Genomic DNA, 7,593 nt, shown 5'->3' on the forward strand with positions numbered 1-7,593 from the left:
TAATAATCTTGCTGCCTCTACCCTGTGGCACAGACTAATGATTTTGCAGCCACCAAAGGGTCTGATACAAGAGCTTCAGAGGACCCTTGTCAATTTCTTCTGGTCTGGACAACACTGGATTAAAGCTGCAGCCCTGTACCTGCCACTGCACGAGGGGGGGGCAAGGCCTGGTGGACATTTCCTCTAGGATCATGGCTTTCCGGCTTCAAGCAGCCCAGAGACTGTTGTACAGTGACGATTCTAGCTGGGTCGAAACAGCCTACACATTGATGAGGAGAGCAGGCTGTTTGAGCTTAGACAAGCACCTTTTCCTCTTAAAGCTGGAGGGGGGTGAGTTGACTGCCCTGACTCCATTTTATGAGTCTGTTATGCAGGCTTGGAGAGTTTTTGTCAAGTCCCGTAAGGCCTGCACGACACCAGGGATGTGGCTTTTTGAAGAGCCTCTTTTTCACAACACACCATCCAGTCCCGTGTTCTGGGTTCAGCCAGCCTGCGTTCATGCCTGTTAGGTGTGGGGTGTACTAAGCTGGGTCATCTGATGCGGAGCAGGAGCAGATCGTTGGAGGAGCTGGGAGAAAGAGCGGGGATCCGATCATCTCGCCTACTGAGGAAGGTCGTCGCTGAGGTCTGTGACTCCTTGCCAGTGCTTCATCTGCAGTATGTGACTGACACTTCCAATTCTGATCGGTGGAAGGAGGGTCTGGATTATGTGTTCCCTGCACTGATTGTTAGTGCTGCGGTGGGGGCATTCGAGGAGGACGTGGGGATGCTGCTTTCCTTCGAATCCCCGGAGATGGGGGAGTTCAAGGAGGTGGGAAAGAAGGACATGTACAGAATATGTGTAAAGGTGTCCCATGCCTCTTCCCTGGAAGGGGTAAAATCAACGAGGTGGGCGGGTGTGCTTGGTCCAGGTGCCTCTCCAAAAGGCTGTTGGCGATCATTATACAAACTGCCTATTGATAAGAGGACAGCTGACCTCCAATTGAGGATAATACATGGAGCCATAGCCACCAACATGCATCTGGTACACCTGGACCCTACTGTTGGGGTGGGGTGTCCATTCTGTGCTGAGTCTGAAACTCTGGCACATCTGTTTTTACTGTGTCCCAGGTTGGTCGGGATGATTGACCTGATCACTAATTGGTTCTCAACGTTGGGAGAGGTTTTCTCTTCCCAACTGTATATATTTGGGCCAAAGTACAGGTTTAGTCAAAAGGGTGTAGTTGTGTTGCTTAATTTTGTGTTAGGGGCAGCAAAATTAGCGATATGGAAGACCCGAAAGAACAGTATTCGGGGACAAGGGTCTGTGGATGTGGTGGGAATGCTGGAGGGAATGTTCGCAGCGAGACTAAGGGTTGAGTTTGCCTATTACAAACTGGTCAACAATATTGATCTGTTTATGAGTATATGGGGTATTCAGAGGCTGTTGTGTTTAGTTACTGTGGAGGAGGATTTCGAGTTGTGTTTTTAATTGATGTGTAACTGTGGTTTTGTATGAGTATTTATTGTGTGGTGGGCTCCCAGACCCAATAAAGAATATTTAAAACTCGAAAACTCTCTGTTCCTCTCGCTCTCTCTCTCTCTCTCTCTCTCTCTCTCTCTCTGCTCTCTCTCTCTCTCCTCTCTACTCTCTCTCTCTCTCTTTCCTCTCTCTGGAGATGGAGGGAGGTGAAGGCTTTGAATAATGGAGGGCGCGGAGGAGAAGAGAATGCTCTGCTCTTTTTCCTGCCCCCTCAGATAGATTAATTGCTCTGACAGTTGGGCTTCGGGACCTCTTAATAAAAGACAACCAATTAGAACACTGCTGCACAATCGGAACAGAGAACAAACACGCCCATTCAGAACACTTGCCTGCACAATGGAACAGAGGAACAAACACGCTCCAATTAGAACCACTGCTGCAGGATGGGACAGAGAACACAGAGGAACAACACACTCCAATTAGACACACTGCTGCAGGATGGGACAGAGACACAGAGGAACATACCATCTCCAATTAAAACACTTGCTGCAGGACTGGGACAGAGACACAGAGGAACAACACACTCCAAGTATAGAACACTGCTGACAACAATGGAAACAGAGACACAGAGGAAACCAACACACTCCAATTAAAAACAATCTGCTGACACCAATGGAACAGGGAGAACATCACGCTCCAATTAAAAACACTGCTGCAGAGATGAGAGACAGATGACACAGAGAGAGAAACAAACACCTCAATATAAATACACTGCTGCACAATGGAACAGAGGAACAACATGCTCCAATTAAAACACTGCTGCAGGATGGGACAGAGACAAAGAGGAACAACACACTCCAATTAGAACACTGCTGCACAACGGAACAGAGGAACAACACACTCCAATTAGAACACTGCTGCACAATGGAACAGAGACACACTGAGCGAGAAAGAGAGAGAGAGAGAGAGAGAGACTCTGTACAACAAAGCTACAGTTCCTCCTAGTGCTTCATAGCTCTGAGCAAAATAGGCCAAGGCAATGTAGTTACAAGACCCAGAAAACCAATACTCATGTTTCTACCTGTACTAATAACGCATCAGGTGAGGGAGACAGATGAAAAGAGAGAAGGAGAAAGAAAAGACTACTTACATTACACATCTCTCTGACGATGGCCTTCTCCTTCTCACTCAGATCCTCCTCGTAGTCCTCTGGGCCCTGCTTCTTATCCAGGTTCTCATGCACCTCCAACACCTGGTACAATCAGGCATATGATCATGAAACCAAGTAAGTGAATCTATGTGATTCATTGTTTAAAGCAGCAGTCTCTCACAACACATCATCAACAACTACCTAGTCYTGCAGATACAATGGATGCTCAAATAAAAGTCCTTGTTTTGGGCTGTGTATTTTCAAATTAAAATAAATCAAATACATAGAGAAAATTATTTTAAAAAACAGATCCACAAATACACATGTATTTGAACCCAAGTCTGTGTGAGAGATAATGTCAAGTTGTCATACCTTCATAGCGTGGACCACAGACTCTGGTTTCTGAACACAGGACAGGTAGCCTGTTACCGGGGTTGACTCACTGGTGGGGAGGCGACCAATCGTGCCCTGAGAGAGGAGAAAGACTGAGTTAGTCTGGTGGTGAGGCGACCATTCGTGTCCTGAGAGAGGAGAAAGACTGAGTTAGTCTGGTGGTGAGGCGACCATTCGTGCCCTGAGAGAGGAGAAAGACCCAGTTAGTCTGGTGGTGAGGCGACCATTCGTGTCCGCTATTCTAAACTATTTGTAATTGCTTGAAGTTACTTATTTACTGTATAGGTAAGGCCTAACCACAAAAGTAAAATTAATTTTGTTCCTTCCCTTATTTTTTAGGTGAAACCCACTGTGTGAGATGTGTTAGCAGAACTACTATGCTGGTGAAACCCACTGTGTGAGATGTGTTAGTAGCAGAATTATGCTGGTGAAACCCGCCCTGTGTGCAGATGGTGGTTGTAGACACTACTCCATGCTTCGGTGAAACCACTGGTGGGTGAGATGTGTTAGAGAACTACTATGCTGGTGAAGACCCACTGTTGGATGTAGGATTGGTGACTTGTGACGAAGTGTAGTAACTATATGCGTGGTGAAGACCTACTGTGTGAGATGTGTTAGTAGACACTATGCTGGGAGCCAATAGTGTAGGATTGTGTTGAAATTCTGGTAACAGTGTAATGTTGCTTGGTCTTGATGCCTGTTGAGATTAAGAGCTATGTGTGGTATGATATACTTGTGGGAAACTGTAGTAGATTTCCAGACCAGTGCAGCCGAACACCACAAGCCAGGCAGTGTTTACTATTCATTTGGTTGTTGAGTCCATGGCTTCAGTTCCTGATAAGTCAGCCATTTTGTAGGCTCTTCCAGTAACGGAAGACGAGAAATACTTGTCAAACCAACCTATGGTGCGTAGTTAATAAACTGTTTAACTACGTTAAACGAACACGGTCGGAAACTATAGTCCGTAGGTTATACACTGTAGAAACGTATGTGTCCGTAGGTTAATACAATGTCCGAGAAACTATGAGGTCTGTAGGTTCAGATGACCTGGTAGAAACTATTGGTCCGTAGGTTTTAATGAACTGGTCAGAAATATGGTCCGTAGGTTAATACATCTGTTAGAAACTATGGTCGTAGTTAATACACTGTTAGAAACTCATGGTCCGTAGGTTACATAACCTGTCAGAAACTATGGTCCCGTAGGTTAATACCTGTCAGAACTATGGTCTGTTAGCGTTAAATACGAACTGTCAGAACTATGGTCTGTAGGTTTAACACACTCGGTGCAGAAAGACTTGCGTGGTGTAGTTATACTAACTAGTACGTAGTTAGTAATTAGAAGCTGGAAATAACAATCAGCTGGTCGTAGTTACAACTCAACTTGGTCGATAGGCTCAAACTATGGTCGTAAGGTTAACACACTGTCAGAACTATGGTCCGTACAGGTTAATACACCTCGGTCAGAAACTATGGGTCGTAGGTTTAATACACTGGTCAGAGTAAACTATGGGGTCTGTTAGGTTTAACACCGTGTCAGAACTATGGTCCGTAGGTTAATTAACACTGTTAGAAACTATGGCCGTAGGTTAATACACTGTCAGAAACTAATGGCGAGTCAACCGTCAGCTTGTGTAGAATACACCTGGTTAGAACTATGGTCGTAGGTTAACTCACACGTTTAGAAACTATGGTTCCGTGAGGTTAATACACTAGTTTAGAAACTATGGGCGTAGGTTAACACACTGGTTAATAGAACACTATGGTGACTATGGTCGTATACCTGTCAGAAGAACTAATGGTTCGTAAGGTTAACACTCAAAATGCCGTGGTTTAACTAACGTGTCAGGACACTGCGTAGGTAAACAATGTCAGAACTAGTGGTTACACGTAGGTAAATCGAGTTCACTGTCAGAACTATGGTCGTGGTTATACGGTTAAGACATGTCAGTACAACTGTCCAGAAACTATGGTCCGTAGGTTAACACACTGTAGAAATATGGTGGAGCTTACAACTGAGAACTGTCTAGGTTGAACACATGTCAGAAACTATGGTCTGTAGGTTAACGACACTGGTCACGGAACTATGGTCTGTTAGGTTACATCACTGTCAGAAACTATGGTCGTAGGTTATACACAACTGTCAGAACTATGGTCAGTAGGTTCAACACATGTCAGAAACTATGGTCGTATGTACCATGTAATCTAATGTTAGGTTTCAACTGTCAGAATATGGTCCGTAGGTAATCACACTGTCAGAAACTTATCGGTCGTAGGTTCAGCAACTGGGTCAGTAACTATGGTCGTAGGTTAAACAACTGTCAGAAACTATGGTCTGTAGGTTAACAGCTGTAGGAATATGGTTGTAGGTTACGACAAAGCATCTTGTCAGACAACTATGGTCTGTAGTTACAGTCACTGTTCAGAAACTATGGTACCGTAGGTTAATCTAATGTCTAGAAAACTATGGTCTGAGTAGTTTAACACACTGTCGAGAACTATGGTGCGTAGTTAAACACTGTCAGAAACTATGGTCCTGTAGGTTAAACACGTGTAGAAACTATGGCCCAGTAGGTTAATAATGTTAGAAACTATGGTCTGTAGGTTAACACATCTGTCTAGAAACTTGGTCCGTAAGTTAACTACCACGTGTCAGAAACTATAGGTCTGTAGGTTACACACTGCAGCTATGTGAGAGTTAACCACCTGTAAAATACTGGTCTGTAGGTGTAACACACTGTTAGAAAATATGTCCGTACGGTTAACACATCTGTTAGAAACTATGGCCGGTAGTGATTAATACACCGTGCAGAAACTATGGTCTGTAGGTTAACACTGGTTCAGACAACTATGGATCGCTAGGTTAACACATGTTAGAAACGGTCGCTGTAGGGTTTCAATTACACTGTCAGAAACTATGGTCTGAAGGTTAAAACTGTCAGAAACGATGGTCGTGGTTAATACAGCTGTCGAAAACTATTGGTTGTAGGTTAAACAATGTCGGCGGAGAACTATGGTCCTGTAAGTTATCACTGTCGAAACTATGGTGCCGTAGGTTACACACTGGTCAGAACTATGGTGGTTAGGTTTAACACAGGTGCAGAAACTATCGGTCGTAGGTTAACACTATCAGAAACTATGGTCCGTGGGGTGGGAGGTTATAAACTGGAGAACGTATGGTAGTAGGTTACACACTACGTCAGAAACTATGGTCTGTAGGGTTACACACTGTCAGAAACTCGATGGTCGTAGGTTAATACAGCATGTCAGAAACTATGGTCTGGTAGGTTAAACACACTGTCAGAAAGACTATGGTCTGAGGTTAAGCCACCTGTCAGAAATATGGTTGGTAGGTTAAGCACACTGTCAGAAACTATGGTTGTAGGTTAACCACTGTAGAAACTATGGTCTGTAGGTTACACACTGTCAGAAATATGGTTGTAGGTTACACACGTAGAAACTTGGTCGTAGCGTTCCCACCTCTGTTCAGAAACATGGGGATACAGTGTTACAACGAGGAATACGGAGCGGACTACTAGTGGTCGGCCGGCGTGAACTGAAACTGAAGGAAGAGTTGTCTAATAAACACACACTACACTTGCCGACAACATGACACTCACACACAACGTGACTGAAAGTGGCAAAGTGGGGCAGAACCGAAGAGAGAGCAGAGGGCAACTAAATATAAAAACATGATGATCGATGGGAGAAGAAGCGGATCTTTAACCAAGAGAGAAAGCAGGAAGTTCAGAATCATCTCTCTCTCTCTCTTCTCTCTCTGCTCTGTCTGTCTCTCTCTGTCGTCTCTCTGTCTCCTGTGTCTCTGTGGTGTGTCGTCTACTAGGCCCATCTCTTTATGCTTGGATGACAATCAAGAAGCCACCCACTCACAGTACAGACATAATAAGATGGAGAAGTGGGAGCACGTCATGACATGGACAAAACAAGATGCAAGGTTAAGGGCTGTTTTTTAGGCACGATACAGCCTTAGGCCGTGGTATATTGGCTTATACTACAACCCCGAGGTGCCCCTCTTCACCAAACCGAGGTCGCCGCCCTCATTTTCCACAAACCCGCCCCGAAGGGGTTTTGGGGGGGGCCCCCCCCCCCCCTATTCCACACACCCGAGGTGCTATTCCACAAACCCCGAGTGCCTTATTCAAAACCCCCGGGGTGCCTACTTACAAACCCCCGAGGTGCTATTCCCAAACGCCAGCGGTGCCTTTCCAAACCAGAGGTGCATTATTCACAAACCCGAGGTGCTTTACACAAACCCCGAGGTGCTTATTCACAAACCGAGGTGCCCTTATTCCCACATACCCCGAGGTGCTTTTATTCCACAAACGCGAGGTGCCTATTTCACAAACCCCCGAGGTGGCCTTATTCCCACAACTCCCGAGGTGCCTTATTCCCAAACCCTCGAGGTGGCCTATTTCAAAACCCCGAGGTGCCTATTCCACAAACGCCCGAGTGCCCTAATTTCCACAACCCCGAGGTGCCATATTTCACACACGCCCCGAGGTGCCTTATACACAAACCCGAGGTGCCCTATTCCAGCAAACCCGAGGTGCCTTATTCCACAAACCCTCGG

The 7,593-nt window shown here is 45.5% G+C and overlaps 1 long non-coding RNA gene across 1 annotated transcript in view; it reads right to left on the reverse strand.

Annotated features, from left to right (window-relative positions):
* Positions 1 to 3,234, reverse strand: part of LOC111966036 (uncharacterized) — a 19,476-nt gene extending 16,242 nt beyond the window's left edge. Inside the window, exons 1-2 of the long non-coding RNA XR_002877595.2 lie at positions 2,985 to 3,234; positions 2,613 to 2,714 (exon numbers count right to left, since the gene is read on the reverse strand). This is a non-coding gene — a long non-coding RNA (uncharacterized lncRNA). The remainder of the gene's footprint in view (positions 1 to 2,612; positions 2,715 to 2,984) is intronic.
* Positions 3,235 to 7,593: the final 4,359 nt, after the last annotated feature.

Source organism: Salvelinus sp. IW2-2015, linkage group LG6.2 (assembly GCF_002910315.2).
Source record: "Salvelinus sp. IW2-2015 linkage group LG6.2, ASM291031v2, whole genome shotgun sequence".
Taxonomy (NCBI): Eukaryota; Metazoa; Chordata; class Actinopteri; order Salmoniformes; family Salmonidae; genus Salvelinus; species Salvelinus sp. IW2-2015.